Genomic DNA, 1067 nt, shown 5'->3' on the forward strand with positions numbered 1-1067 from the left:
GTACCTCTTTGCTGGTGATGAAGGTCATGAAGACGTCGTCGCTCACCGTCGTCGTGGCCACGTTGGGTCCGGGGGCGTCGAACTCGGAATTCCCGAACTTCTTCCAGTTCTGGGGGGGAGGAAAAGGGTGGGAAAAGGACCCCAAAAAATGGGGAAGAACCCAAAAAATCCCGGGAAAGGAGCACAAAAAACCCTGGGAAAGGAGCCCAAAAACCCCTGGGAAAAGGGGCCCAAAAATCCCAGGAAAAGGACCCAAAAACTCTGCGAAAAGGGCCCCAAAATCACAGGAAAAAGGCCCCAAAAATCCCAGGAAAAGGGCCCCAAAAAACCCTGGGAAAGGGTCCCAAAAAACCCTGGGAAAAGGGGCCCAAAAATCCCAGGAAAGGAGCCCAAAAAACCCTGGGAAAAGGGCCCCAAAAAATGGGAAAAGGACCCAAAAAAAGGGGAATATCTATGGGAAAAAGACCCCAAAATCCCAGGAAAAGGGCCCCAAAAGCATGGGAAAAGGACCCCAAAAATCCCAGGAAAAGGGGCCCAAAACCATGGGAAAAGGACCCCAAAAATCCCAGGAAAAGGGGCCCAAAACCATGGGAAAAGGACCCCAAAAATCGCAGGAAAAAGGCTCCAAAAAATCCTGGGAAAGGGCCCCAAAAACCCCGGGAAAAGGGTCCCAAAACCATGGGGAGAGGACCCCAAAAATCCCAGGAAAAGGGGCCCAAAAATCCTGGGAAAAGGGCCCCAAAAACCCAGGAAAAGGGCCCCAAAAAGTCCCGGGAAAAGGGGCCCAAAAGCCCCGGGAAAAGGGCCCCAAAAACTCTGGGGAAATGGCTCCAAAAATCCCAGGAAAATCTATGGGGAAAAGACCCCGAAATCCCGGGAAAGTGCCCCAAAAACCCCGGGAAAGAATCCCAAAAATCCCAGGAAAATCTATGGGAAAAAGACCCCAAAATCCTGGGAAAAGGGACCCAAAAAACCAGGAAAATATATGGGAAAAAAACCCCAAAAATCCCGGGAAAAGGGGCCCAAAAAATCCCAGGAAAAGGGTCCCAAAAATCCCAGGAAAGAGG

This window comes from Malurus melanocephalus, unplaced genomic scaffold (genome assembly GCF_030028575.1).
Source record: "Malurus melanocephalus ecotype Western Australia unplaced genomic scaffold, MMel_1.1 scaffold_3203, whole genome shotgun sequence".
NCBI classification, from domain to species: domain Eukaryota; kingdom Metazoa; phylum Chordata; class Aves; order Passeriformes; family Maluridae; genus Malurus; species Malurus melanocephalus.